This window comes from Drosophila montana, unplaced genomic scaffold (assembly GCF_035044405.1).
Source record: "Drosophila montana isolate Dmon_TW-CO22-7 unplaced genomic scaffold, ASM3504440v1 contig_3213_1, whole genome shotgun sequence".
Classification (NCBI taxonomy): Eukaryota; Metazoa; Arthropoda; class Insecta; order Diptera; family Drosophilidae; genus Drosophila; species Drosophila montana.
The window spans coordinates 1,525,453-1,539,644 of record NW_026998093.1 but is presented as its reverse complement, the minus strand read 5'-3'; the positions used below and the strand labels follow the sequence as shown (position 1 = coordinate 1,539,644).

The 14,192-nt window shown below is 38.9% G+C and overlaps 2 protein-coding genes and 1 long non-coding RNA gene across 6 annotated transcripts in view; 2 read left to right on the top strand and 1 right to left on the bottom strand.

Moving 5' to 3' along the window:
- LOC135432751 (uncharacterized) overlaps nucleotides 1-14,192 on the bottom strand; it is a 61,752-nt gene that overhangs the window by 11,166 nt on the left and 36,394 nt on the right. The window contains exon 2 of the mRNA XM_064688556.1: nucleotides 4,722-4,793. The gene's annotated coding sequence lies outside the window, so the exon portion shown is untranslated. The remainder of the gene's footprint in view (nucleotides 1-4,721; nucleotides 4,794-14,192) is intronic.
- Nucleotides 2,617-3,754, top strand: LOC135432754 (uncharacterized). 2 transcript variants are annotated; one of them, XR_010436955.1, is made up of 3 exons: nucleotides 2,617-2,755; nucleotides 2,820-3,133; nucleotides 3,225-3,754. It is a non-coding gene; the product is annotated as an uncharacterized LOC135432754 (long non-coding RNA). The 2 variants fall into 2 exon arrangements; XR_010436954.1 differs by having other exon boundaries at nucleotides 2,619-2,755; nucleotides 3,192-3,754.
- rgn (regeneration) overlaps nucleotides 6,505-14,192 on the top strand; it is a 53,155-nt gene continuing 45,467 nt past the window's right edge. For 2 of the 3 annotated variants that reach the window (XM_064688546.1, XM_064688544.1), the window contains exon 1: nucleotides 6,505-7,010. The gene's annotated coding sequence lies outside the window, so the exon portion shown is untranslated. The remainder of the gene's footprint in view (nucleotides 7,011-14,192) is intronic. The other variant, XM_064688547.1, reaches the window with a different exon arrangement.

Sequence of the window (14,192 nt, the reverse complement as noted above, 5' to 3'; positions counted from 1 at the left end):
TCATTTGATACGAAAAAAAATTCGGCACTGTTCATTAAGTATTTTTTAGTTTTTGCTCAAACTATTTGAATTGTAAATTCTTTTTGGTCATTCTAGCAACCGATTGGTTTAATAACACTAAACCGTTTAGTGAGCCGTTTTTCACAGGTTGATGCAATATTTTTGAAAAGTTTTTAAGGCCTCTAGCAACACATAAGTGAATGCCATAAAGATATTGAAAACCAATTAGTGCAATGGAGCCCACCGACAGAGGCAGACACCAAGGCTTCCCCCTACCATGATATACTGCCCCCAATGCGCACGTCTCCCTTCCCCTCTCCGTCAGTGTTGAACGCATAATTTTTTTTTGCAGAGGCCTTGAAAGCGCCACGCTTCACAGCGAGTCGTAGCGAATGACAAAGTTTGTTTACTGCCACCGGCATTTGCAGTGGATTTTCAGCAGTTGGTTTGCTGAGTCTCTACTGTGGCCAGTTAGTCGCTCGACAAGTTGCCTTCAATTAGCGCCAATCGCCGCATAACAACGAAAACCAATTAAGTGACGTTTAGACGCGTCGTCTGCAACTCCAGAGCTGTGTGCGTGTGTGTGTGCGTGTGTGTGTGTGTTCCCAGTGAAACTTGGAATATTTCTTCATTTTTTTATCTAGCATCTTTTATCAAATATAATTTTAATTGAAATTTATTATAAAATATGCCAATTTTTGTTATAGCTTTTCCTTTTAGCATAATTGCCAACATGTTCTCCACACGGTTCACTTGTTTACGGCATTAATCATACGTCGTCTTGGATTTTCATTGCTCATTTGCATGGCCGTAAAGTTGTATTACTCACAGGCGTCTTGTATATACTATTTTTCCGAGGCACTGAATCACTGGGACCACAAATACGAATGCTGCATGCAATTCGTGACCTTCGGCTAGGAAAATACACATGTTCCAGAACATAGTTAAACCATATTTTATATGCGAATTTATGACTGGCACGCATTTTGGCCAATTCGGCATGCACACAGTGCCGGGAAATGGAGCAAGCCGGAGATCGGATCGGCTGCCGGGACATGTGTGTTAGCCAGTTTATTGCGGCTTGCGGCCAGTCGTGGGTGTGGGGCACATATAGGCATGTACTACTGTCTGTAGTGCATCAACAAGTGCAAGTTTGCGTATCCCATTAAATTTGATGCCAGCATGCATACAACACTTGGTTTATTTATAATGCAGGCATTCGGCATGTTATGTTAGTTTTTCGTCTATTTGTTTAATTCTATTTTCTTTTCATTCTTTTGTTTTTTTTTTTTTTGGCTGCTGTACAAAGCAAATTTAGCACTTAATTTAGCCCAGTTTCGAGGGGTGCGGTGTGCTTATTGGCGGAAAAGATTGTTTCTTACTGGAGCAGAGCCCCACATATGTAGTTGCGCATAAATCCACATGTGGTTGTTGCTCGCTTCTGGAATGTGCGAAAAAATTGAAAACTTTTGGCACATCTGGCACACACATACAGGCATACACCCACACACACACAGACTTGGGCATCATAATACAATTGAACTAAAATTGGCATAGCTTAAGGGCATAAAAGATTACAAAGTCTATTGCTCACGACTATATATTCAAGTCTTGAATGAATACGGAAATTGGGATGAACTTCTGAAATGCAAACTTTACTGCATTATTTCTTGTGTCCGATTGATTACAGGGTAACATTTGAATTATGGTATTTATGTGCCATGTGCTCGCTGCATATATGGTTAGACAGTTGACCTTTTGTTTAGCGCTAATGAATGAGAAATGAATAAAAACGTGTGGGGTAGGCCCACAATATATTTAGATTGTAATAAATTAGACAGCCGAGCACACGCGAGAGTTGCGCAAGTTCAAGAGCAGGGTGCCAAAGAAACAATCTGTAAACTGATGCTAGACATTAATTGGCCAGCCCTTTGGTTGGCACTCGTCTCATACAAATCAATGCCATCATCATCATCGTCTCCATGATAGAAAAGAACACACCAAAATGCTCGGCCTCGGCACGGAACGGCACAGTAGCAGACTCTAAGAAACTGGCAAACTAAAAAACTATCAAATTGTAATTTGTTCTGCTCGTTTCGGTTTTCGGTTGAACAAATGTTGAATATATTAGAACATCGTGTAATGCTGTTGTTTATTCAAAAGTAGGCGCCATTGGTCCAATGCCAGCGCCTGGTGTCGGCCCACGCCCCAGATGGTGTTCTATGCGGTCCGCCTCCCCCGCGCGGGCAACTGGTGGATTGACCACTTGTCGTCATCTGGCCACCGGTTTTAGGTTCTATTTCTGTGTATGCGCTTGATTATGATGACGTCGACTTGACTTTTATTGTTGTCATATTTATATTTAGCATAGCCAATCATTCAAGCGCCTTGTATCTAGTTTGTGACGAAGCGAACATCGATTTTTCACATCAGGAAATCAATGCCACGATGTATTCACATCGTTTATACGAATTGCCTGGCTGGCGAGTCCTTCTAGGCGCCGAGTTTGCGGATTCGGTATTATTCAGGATGATTCGGATAGATGGTGGCTGATTAGTATTGGGCCAAAATATTGCCAGGAAAGTTTGGCTCATGTTCTTACGTTCATTTGGGCAACACAAAACTTTTACAAGTAGGCCTTGCTAAATTCCCTGTGTATGTAAGTTACAATAACTTGTAATATATTCAGTCCAAAACAAAACACTAAGACGAACACAAAATTTATTTAAAACGAAGTCTCGATTTCATATAAAAGGCAAGCAGCATTTTTCATTATATTATTTCCGCAAAAACTAATCCTTTCATTTATTACATTTTAGGCACGCGATTAAAACTGGCATCTAAAAGGTGGAAAACTCACCTTCTACCCAGAAAACTAATGCTACCACCTAATAGAAAAGACTAAACTTTTGATCTGTTGTTATTGTAGTTTATGGAATAGCATGCATGCCATAACTGGCACCATTGCAGAGGCAAATCCAAGACGAGTTGCCATCAGGATTGAAGCCTCGAGGATCTTCAGTGCGAAACAGCTGTAGAGATTGAGTAATTCAATGTTAGGCCATATAAAGAGCGATTGGAAAGGACATTTTGATGGCGTTTAAAGGATAATTGTACAAGAACCTGGCCAAGGGTGAGTCGCTGCTAGTTGAGCCTGATTTGCAACAGATTGATAAAAACTATGCCCACAGATTGCCGCAAATTCGAATCTTTCATTTGTCCAGATTCGTAGACTTTTACACTGGCCTACGATGTATTACTCAACACTACACTGCATAATTGCATATCGGATAGCAGAGATTCAATTTTTGAAAGGAAACACAAAATGGCTTAATGCACCTAGAAAGTGACAATCCTCGCCTTTTACTCTCGCGGCTTTGACATTAGATTCTAAGTGACGGCAAAAGCTGCTCTTAATCTTATCAAAGATTGAGAGTCGAAAGGCTGTTGTAACAATGGTGGCACCAAGGAGAAGAAAGTTGCCTCAAATCGACGCATTCTGCGGACCACAGCCCAGCAATGTCCCAGCAACAAGGTGTGTACATGCATTTGTACATAACGAAAGCTAGTCGAGTCAGTTCCTAAAAGCTGACCTGAACGCCTTCACTCAGCCATAACATGGAGATTGATTAAAATAGAGATCTTTACCCGAGCTTACAACGTACACAGAGGTTATCCATACACTCACAGCTTGCGAACACAGATTTATGCTTACGATATAAATTTAATAAAGTAAGTAACCAACTCAATTAAAGTATTACTATATTGGGAGTAGGGGAATAATTCCGCTTTTCAAATGCGAATGCTCCTCTAACTCTTGTTACGGCCATGAAACAACGGGTTAAATAAGGTTTTGATCTCTGATCACATGTTCGTCTCTCTCTCTGATCGAACTTAATATTTAAAAAATAGACGCTCATTGCATTCGCAGATCACGTTTATTGCAAATTATCAACAGCTCACAAAGATTGCCGTTTCCACGATCTACATATTAGGATCTTAGAAACTAGGCTTTCTATGGAATACATAAATCTGGAATTGTACATCCGAATTTCGAAGAAAAAGTAGCTTCAGTGAAAATCCATGCATCATTGTTTCGATTATTGTTCGCTAGAATTTGGCCTCTTAACTGTTTCATAATTTAATCTCTCAGTTGGAATTTTTATTTTGCATTCCTAATTTGCTCGATTAAAAAACTGTTTACTTTCAATTACTCGGCTGGTTGTCTGCGCGCATGTGAGCCATCAATTGGCCACTTAATAATAAAGTTCGCTTTACATTTTCGTACAAAAATTCATATATTTTCAATAGGCCTTTGTCATTAGCAACATAAATGCGAGCAACATTATTGCCATTTTTGTCCCCGAAAACAAAACAATGTAAACATTACATGTGGCGTCGCTTTTTCTTTATCGCCTCAAAATGCAGCAAATTAAACAATAAACTGTCTCAACAGTCGCAGAGCTCAAATGTCCAGTCTTTCCACTTATACATTTGTCCGTACATCATCCACTTCAATGTCTCTGTCAATAAAGCTAAATGGGTCAGGCTCAAGCAAGCAATCGAAATTATTTAATTGTCTTATACGCTTTGTTTATGAAAGAAATTGAGAAATTTTCAAGCTGTGAATTTATTTTTAGAGTATAACCCGTGCCCAGTACTGAATTTCCTTAAGATAAATTATAATTTATATGTATATATATGTTCAACTTTGTACTTACCAACAAATTAGCATAAACATGATTTTGCCAACACTGTAGATGGATTGCTCACAAACCTGGTTAGTATTATACCTAAAATGAAAGCATGAAAGTTTGTGAGTCTTACTTGAATTCATGAGAATCGCATAGAAAGGCAATAGTTAAAAATACGTTTATATTATGAAAAATACTTGTTTTATCTATGTTCATTTATTGTTTGTTTATCTGGTGGCAGTGCCTACTGTGCCTTAAGCCCGTAAAAAAGTTCTCGCGCTGTTCAACTCTGGTTCACTTCAGCAACAAGTTGCCAAAGTTGTTAAAGCTTTTGTTTACATTGTTTAGTGAGAAACTTTGCAAAATGCTGCAATTAGTTGAGCTGAACTTGAAGCAAAGTTTGTGAAAAATAAAAAGTAACGGTAGTTTATATTTGAGCTTTACTATGTTGACGGATGAAATATGATTCTTTAAAATTGAGAATGCTCAAACTTGACAAGATAACAAAAAATTCCCTGATAAAGTTACAGGTGATTCGCTATTTAGTTAATGGGAAACGCATTCACAGACAACGCGATGTATTCGCAAATGTTTATAAATACACAAAATTTACAGCGGGAGACTATTGCATCATTTTCTACGTATAAACTGAGCTGGAAAACTTTATTAGCCCAATTGACTAATGCATGTAAACAATCCAATTGGCTTAGCAACATTGTTGCTGTGCAAGTGTTGCTGTGTTGCTGGTGAAAGTGACTGGAAACATTTGTGGCCCTGAAACGGCTAATTTGAAAAGTGTTTGTTGTTTTAAGCATAAATTAGAACAAGCAGCACGACAACGTTGCCTATGCAAGCTCATAAATAACTCGATGCTGATCTCATGCAAAAATCGGCCACAAATGGGTCGGCCACTATAAATTTTAATGTGTTTATAAATAAGCAGCCGACGCAACTAAAATAAAAACAAATAAACTCTATAAATTATAAATCACGCAGCCCCAATTAAAACACTAAACGAAAATTGATACAAAACAAAAAAAAATAACACAAAAATGGATTGTTCCGTTTTAAGCCCTGCAACTTTGTTTGAAAGCGCGCGCCAAAGACATGAGGGAAAAAAAGCGCTGCAACATGTTGATAAACATGGAGCCGGCAAATTTGAAGTCAAAAACAAACACACACATACGCACACAGGCACACGTACAGCCGTACAGAGCGGGAGAGCGCGAATGTGAGCGAGAACGAGAGAGCACAGCATCAACAACAGTGCTGCTGACGTCGACATTGAAGCCGGCTGGCTTTGCTCGGCTTTTGCTTTTTATGCCCTTGCCATAGGTATTAAGACATTGTGACGAAATATGTAACACATTGGAAAACAACATCTGTATGTGCTCATTTTCAACGTATATTCTTGATTAGGCAGCAACAAACTGTATTGATACCCTATCTGATGCCTTATAAGAAATTGACTTTTGGTTATAATAAATTTCCATTATAAAAGATTAATCATAGCTGGTCGGATGATATCCTATGTCGTTATATATCCCTTTGGTAGAGCAAAAACCAAGTTCTGGCCACGATAACTTACATAAATAAAAATATATACAATTATCTAAAGAATGTTTGGCGCACAAGACAACCGCTAAATGTCTTCCAAAAATAAAACTAATATCATTTATGCATTTAATATTTATAAATATACATATTACCTTGCTCGCAATGGTAGAGTATTTGAACGCCGACATGCCGCTGTTGGCTCAAATTTCTGGTTGGCTTTGCGTTTGCGTTTACGTTTGCTGGGCGAACAGTCGCAATTTTACAGTCGCTGTGGCCGAACGTGCGCGCGGCCAACGAGCCAACCAGAATTATATCGAAACTCAAAATATCCGTTAAAAACGACAAATTCAACTGACGAAACGCATGACAAGTGCATTTCACGACTGCAGGTGAAATTATCGGCGCCTCTGTGTTGGCCAACCAGCCTACCCCGCCTCCCCGCACTGTTTAACACGAATTGGTGTCTTGTGTGGCTAATTCACTAATTCGCGCCCAGTCAACGCTAATTGGCTAAATCTGTGCATTTGGCCAAAATAAATATCAAGTTTCAATATTTGCCGTGTGCCCGAGAATTGAGAATTGTGTGTTGGCTCCATTTCAGCCGCAGTCTGTTGCCAATTTGCCAATTGCCGGCAAAATAGAAATCGAAAATTGTTTTGTGTAGTGCCAACAACAAAAATAAAGAACAGCACTCAACTGTTTTGCTGTTGACTGTTTTGAAAATATAGCTGTTGATTTAGAGAATTGGAAATCCCAAAGGTAAGTGTCAATTATGCAAAAAGTTAATTACTTTAGCACGGTAAAAACAACTAACTAAATGTTGTATAATAAAATGCCATAAACAGAACCTCAGTTCAAACATAAAATAAAATATAAAACTGTCGCATAACTAAAGTGATTTATTAACTAAAAATTCCACTGGTAATTACATAGTTGGAGCATAAAAAAATTAGTTAGAATATTCAAAATTCAACAACTATAAAACACGCATATATGCAAGGGATTTGATAATTAACTAAATTAATATATGCTAAAAGTTGTACATGTGCCAGATATTATGCCTAATATATCATTAGGCATTTTTATGTTTAACATATTTTAAATATATTAAAACAAAATTGTTTTCATTTTCGATTTGAATAAATTAAACCCCACACCACGTGCCATCTAATTAAATAAAAGGTGGAAAAAAATAATTTATTGTCAGTTATTAACTTGCGAAAATAATGTAAAATGTTCTACTTAATTTGCCAAATTATACGCATTTTTTTAAATTATATTATTGTTAGAATAATTGAGGATGCGTGTCTGAATATCTTAAGGCAAATTTGTGTAATTTTTTACTTATTTTACCATAGTACACGCTTTTCATATTTAACGCAAAGGACTTGACATAAATTTTTGAGAAATTCTAAATAGAAAGATTCATTACATTCTTGCTGCAAATATATCGAATAATACAAAGTTAAAAAAAGTTTTAAAATATGTTAGTTCACGTTCTTTCAAAGTGTTTAAGTAAATATACAAGTATTCAAACATTAAACTCTTTACTTAACTTTAGTCTTATTTCGAGCCCTTATTAGCCCAGAAATTGAAGCTTGATTTTCACACTTTCAAAATGTTTGAGTGAATATGCAAGTATTTATATTTGGATCCCACTTTAGTCTAAATTTGAGCTCCTATAAGCTTAGAATTTATCACTTGATTTCCACACAAGTTTTGCAAAATTCACGTGCTTCTCAAGTTGGCATTTTCTCAGCCTGAAAGCAACTAGCGAATCCGCTCTAATTAAAAGTGCGAAATGTGCTACCCTTTTTGTGTGACCGACCACTTGACAAACACACCGCCTGCCCAAGCCCAAGCCCGCACCCAAGACACACTTACTCCGCCTCCCTGCCGAGTGGCTGCTTGATTCGTGCTTTTGATTGCCTTGAAGTGGACTTAATAAGACCGTAGATTTATGTACTAGATTAGCCGCGTCAACAAAAGGCCAGCGAAGGGAAGTCCCGACTTGTTTGCCCACAATTTTCCGTTCAGTTCATGGTATAGGTAAAAATCCGTTTATTAATGAGCTGTCAGCTGTGGACAAAGATGACACAACAGCAGTTGAATTGAAGTGCCAAGTGGATGCCCCAAATCCTTGGCTCATCAATTAACGTCGCCGGCTACAAAGGGCACTTCTCAATAAGCCGTTGTCCTTGCCACAGTTTTGTCAATCAAGAGCATACTGCTCTTGGCTCCGGGTTAAGCAAATGCATTCCATATTCATAAGTCGACTGAGTGTGTCCAAAGCTGCGGCGGCTCGCAGGTAGACAAAAACAAAATCGTTAAAATCGATTTAAGTGACGCGGCCGGAAGGTGGTTGCCGGGGTACAACAGCTCCAAAATTCGAAGTGACCTTCAACAACGACAGCGGCAACTCCTCCAGCGCTCCAGCAGGGCTTGTGGCAAAGATTCGGGCGGACCGTAGCCAAATGGCGTACACGTCGCCGTCGCCGCCGCCGTCGCTTTTGTGGTGGCTCATAAATAAAAAAGTAGACGGCACATTTCTTGCCAGGCTCCGCGCGTTCAGGTGCTCGCCCCAACGCGCATATATTTAGATATTTAGCAGCACACTAAAAATACATTCGAGTGTGTTTTATATTTTGTCTTGTTTTTACTTTTTTTTTTCTCTTTGGTTTTGTTCTCGGCAAACAGGAAAATAAAGCCCTGCACAAATGTTGGAGGCATGCGAAGCACCAACACACACAAATAAAACACTGAAAAGCATTCGTTGGCAATTTTGGCGCAACTTTGGATATCACAAGAATGCCAGATGCACAAAAAAATTAAATGGGAAGTTCAAATAAACGAATTTCAAATACACTTGCAGGACCTATCATACTTATGTTTTCCAATGAGTCCATAAATAACAGAAGCCATAAAGTGATTTTTGTCTAAAACTCGATCAAATAAAGATTATTTAAGCCGATTAGAACTCGTGTAGGTATTATTTGGAATTGTAAGTTGAAGCTACTTAAAATGATATTGAGATGGAGGTTAATTAAGACTTTTCCCAGGATTTTTTGACAATATTTGTCTTTTCTTGTCCATAAAAAAATATATAAATCTTAGATAGCCTATAAACCGATATACTAACTAAGATTTGAACTAATAACCATCATGTTGTCTTTGAGGTTAAGTAAAACTTTTGATAATCCATCAGGGGAACTCTATTGCGGATGTCTTGACAATATCAAAGAAAGAAACATAGTTTCAAGTCGCTTTTCTTTTCCGTATAAAACTTAATAAATCTTAGATTATCTATTAACCTTTAATACTAAGTACGAACTAAACCATCTACCATCTCGCACTCATTGAGGTTAAGTACAGCTTATAGAAATTCTATATTCCAATTGCATTTCTTTCATAACACTGTTGTTTAGTGTGGACAACATGCTAAAAAAAAAAAGTACAAATGGTCTCAGGTCTCTTATCTGCTCGACATTTAAGTCAAGTTGAACTTTTAATAAACAACTAAGTGAAAGAGTATAAGAAAGCAAACAATACGAACTAAGCATAAACCAAAACAAAATAAAAACAAGAAGACAATATGATAAACTTGTGTGTGCATGTGTATGGGGTGGGGGGCAGTGGAGGGCTGGGACGCAGGCAACATTTTGCAGGGAGCATAAAAACAAAAATGAAATAAGAAATGGCATAAAAAATGCAACAGCACCGTGAAGAAGCAACAGGAAATGGCATCGAGCTGCGATATGCGAAGCTGAGGCCAGGAATTTGCACACGGGCCACAACAAAAACAAAATCGGAGGAGGCGGTTGGAGTCTCGCTTGGATTCGGATGTGCCAGCAGCTTCATTTGGACGGCACTTTGGTTGGCAGTTGTCGAATTTTAAATGTGGGCCAGCTCGTAACGGGGCTGTTCTGGGGTACATGATGACGTCCGTGTCCAGTTCGGACGTTGGGCTGGAGCACTGTGCTCCACCATTTGTTCTGGCACTTGGCACGCTTTTAATGCTTTTGGGCCAAGGTTAGCACGCAGCACACATATAATGATGGCCAAAGAAGTGGCAAGAAGCAGAGCCAGTAAATAGAAGAAAATGGCGAAATACAAATTGTATAAAAAAGCGGCTCGGCTCGGCTCAAAGGGGGTGCTGGGCAAAGAGGCAGCGGGCGGCCGAGTGGGGCACAGAGATAAAAGCGTAAATAGAAGCGAGGCACGAAATTTTCGTTTTATTTTAGATTGCCAGACTTGAGCTGTCCTTTGAGGAAGAGGTGTGTGTGTGTGCGTGGGTGTGCGAGTGTGTGCGAGTGTGTGTGTGTGTGTGCGTGTGGGTATTGAAAGTGTGACTGTGCACGGAAATAGGCAGGTCAACTTACTAACACGCACACAGTTAAATAAATTACATAAAGACATCCAGTTGAAACTGAATGCATGGCAAACGCACATCTAAAAGCCTGAATAAGCACATATGCAAACCTCGAAGACCTCACGTTTCGTGTATGAAAAGTTTCATGAGTTTACATATGTGAAACACTTTCCATTACCTTTAAATTTAATAAAAGAGCGCAAGGTCAACATTTTGCTTGGAATTATGCTGTAAAATTTTGGTTATCCTCATTACGTAAAGCTCAGCTGGGTGGTTCGTGTCGCTTAGTGGCCGCAGTTTAAACAAACTTGGCTCGCTGGTGTCCTGGCCCGTGTCCATGTGAAGTTGTCACCAGCATTTGCTGTCTCCCTCCCTCCTACCGCACGCGCGTTGGCTCTCTCGCTCTCTCGCTCTTTGCTGACTTTGCGTGTGTGTAATGAATTTAAAGTTTGCTTCACATACATTTTTCATGCGCTTGCAAATTGTTATGGGTTTTTTTTTTGTTGCTACCCACGCAACCACCACGCCCACTGCCCCATTACGCCCATTCTGCTAGCTGTGGCTCATTTCTATTAAGTGGGCCGCGCGTTTGTCAACGTTGCGTGGGTGTCGACTAATTCTGTGCGCGTGTGTGTGTGTGTGTGTGTGCGTGAGTCCTTGTTGTCCTTGGCAGTGCCGCACGAGACACGATTATTAATTTGCAATTGCTGCTAATTGCATGACATTCTCATCCCCCCCTCTCCCACCGTGCGGCCCTTGTGTCATCTGCTTTTTCATCTTTTGCGCATAACGCATTCAACTAGTGTACACTAATTGCGCAAATGTTTAGATAAAGATAACCAAGCTACGATTAGATTACCAACAGCAGCAACACGTTTATGCTGCTGAGGGTAAAAAAAAAAGAATAAAATAAAAAGAAACATGTGGAAATGAGCTAATCGCTTGAGCATCTTGGAATTTGCATTTTATGCTTCCACTTGAACTGATCCAGTTAAATTCTTTGATTCGATGCTTCTGCTCTATTCTTTGGGCCAATAAACAAAGGTTTATATATAGATGAACTATTCAGATAGAGGGAAGCACATAGGGTTAGTTGGCGCGAAAATATTTGCGTAAACAAAGCAAAATGCTAAATTGAAATCAAATTATTCAAGCATTATTGATCAATTTATTGTTATAGTGAACTATTTCGAATTAGTGGGCAGCTAATTGAGCTAAATTTGGCATGGAAAAATTTATATTACGGGTGGAAATTTGGCGTATATATAGTTATAGAAACTGGGCACTAAAGGATTTGAAATATAGGATATTCTAACAGAATGTAAATCCAACTAATTTTTGATTAGCCCGAGTATATTAGCTTAGCAAATATGAAGTCCCTTGAACTCGAACCCGGAACTTTAAGAATTTATTTAGAAGTCTAATTTTTAAAAAAAGCGTCATATTTCAGAGTAAATCTCAGTTATTTAAACAAGATAAGTTCGCATTATCTTCTGTGTGCATATGGCAAGCAAATCTTCATTCAGTTTATTGCAAATAAATATTGCATTTTGCATTAATTTTTGTGTTTTACTTTTGCTGCATGTAATAATCAACATTTCTGTAAATTTTGCATTTTTTTTTGCGTATTGCAGTAAATCACTTGAAATAATGCCATAAAAATTAATTTGAAACAAAGTGCCTGCCATTCACAACGTGAAGCGCGAAAAGTGAGACGAGTTTCCATTTGAAGCTGGCAGCCGCTTGATGCATTGCAAATAGCTGACATTACATTTGACATTAATATATATATACACAAATATATGAGGATCGGGCGATGTGGCGATGCCGATATGTTTATGTTTAATTGCGTTTGATTGACTGGCGGCAGGCGAGACGCTTGCAATAACAACAAGAATAACAAAGAAAGTGATGCGTTTTATTTATAGCGAGAGATCTAATCGATTCCCTTGGCATTTGATGCCATTTGATTAGCTACAGTATTTCCTGAATACTGTAGCCGGACTCTCCGGCGCGTCCTTGACCTTTGATTCAAACGCCTACGGCCCACGCGCCATTCAAATAAATCAAACCCAAAGCACAAGCATTTGGCGCCACGGGCAATGAAAAGACCAAAGCCATTGGACCAAGTGTTTACACTACAAATATATAAGTATAAACACTGCAATCATTGGGCTCAAAAGTTGTATTTAGTTGGTCCAAAGTATTTACATAGGCAGCGGTTAGGCCAGGAAGGGCGGGGATATAAGCACATTCATCTGTCCTTAAACATATAGAGTGTATCTTTATACCATTTGTTATCAATACCAATTTAGTTGACATCGCAAAGTATTTGAAAGTCGTCGAAAGACGATTTCAACACGCGCCTTTCTTTTGCTTCTTGCCTGGCACAAAAGCTGCGCACATTGCGCATACGCCCCGCTGCCTGGCTGTAAACTTAAACTTGGCCGCTGTGCTGGCTTTTTCTGTGCAAAAGTCGATTGTTAATTGCGATTTTAAAGGCTTCATATGCAACTGCAGCGAACAAACTTCGTTAGCCCGATAAACCGCCAAACCAAATACTGTATACGCATTTGACATACCGCTTAATTTAGGCGGGCAATTTTCGCTTAGAACTTTCTAATTAATCGACCGCAACAACGCGCCGACTCAATCGAAACACGAATGCTTTTGCGGTTGCTGGATTTTGTTTTGCCTTTAATTATATGTCAGCTGGTGTAGACTCGTTGGCCATACTGAAGTACTTTATGAGGCCGTGCCCTTTTTAGGGCTTTGTTTTTTTTTGCCTAATTGTGGCTGGGTTTTTGCCTTTTGGCGGTGTTTTTTTTTTTTGCTGAGTTTGACAGTTTTTTGTCTGGCTAAAAGACTGTCGCGTATATAGAGTTCATTAAACTGAAGTGTCATTCGGGGAACTCAGTTCTTATTTCAGATTTTCCTCTTTTTTTTTTGTTTTTTGTTTATTGCCAAACCAAAGTTCAAGCTCAAGAGGTATGTAATAACAAATCAGTAAGCTGTGCATGATATGCGGGTTTTTTTATTATTATTTTGGAAATGCCAAAGCAAACAAATTGGGCATTACACTGACAAAAATATACGTTGACTTAAGTGTGTAAAAATCTAAATACTTAAATGGTCGCTCAGGATGATAATTAGATTCATTCGGTGGGATTAATTATAGGTTATTATACAATTTACTAAACATTTGTTAGAATGAGGGTCAATCTGTATAGGTATTAGAATTCCTATAATGTGTCATCTATCTCTCTAGCTCAAGTTTCTGGAAACCTGGGATTGGAACAAGAACAAAAAACAAGGACTCTTTAGCAGTTAAGCTAGAGAAACTCCAGCTTAGGATTGTGCAGCAGACTCTAACTTGAGGACGAGGCGATGCCAGAGCACACTTTGGAGGTCAATTTGAAGAACATTCCGGCTGTCAGTAGGGCGACTAAAGAGTAGTAAATCAGGATTGAGGACTCATGGAGCAGGGAGATTCCTTGAATTCTTGCAAGTCCGTGGATTAAGTAAATAACTATAACTCAAAGACAGAGTGAAGGCACGAAACAATCGAGAGG